Consider the following 410-nt stretch of genomic DNA (forward strand, 5'->3'; position numbering starts at 1 on the left):
CACCTCCCCGGGTCTGCGGCTGCAAAACCCTCAAACAGGAACATCCGTGCCTCCACGGGTCTGCGGCTGCAAGACCCTGAAACCGGAACATCAGCTCCTCCCTGGTCCGCGGCTGCAAGACCCTCAAACCGGACCATCAGCTCCTCCCTGGGTTTGCGGCTGCAAGACCGTCAAACCCGAACATCAGCTCCTCCCCAGGTCCGCAGCTGCAAGACCCTCAAACCGGAACATCAGCTCCTCCCCGGGTCCGCGGCTGCAAGACCCTCATACCGGAATATCAGCTCCTCCCCGGGTCCGCGATTGCACCACCCTCAAACCAGAACATTGGCTCCTCCCCGGGTCCGTGGCTGCAAGACCCCAAAACCAGAACATCAGCTCCTCCCCAGGTCTGCGGCTGCAATACTCCAAAA

Source organism: Hylobates moloch, unplaced genomic scaffold (assembly GCF_009828535.3).
Source record: "Hylobates moloch isolate HMO894 unplaced genomic scaffold, HMol_V3 SCAFFOLD_5714, whole genome shotgun sequence".
Classification (NCBI taxonomy): Eukaryota; Metazoa; Chordata; class Mammalia; order Primates; family Hylobatidae; genus Hylobates; species Hylobates moloch.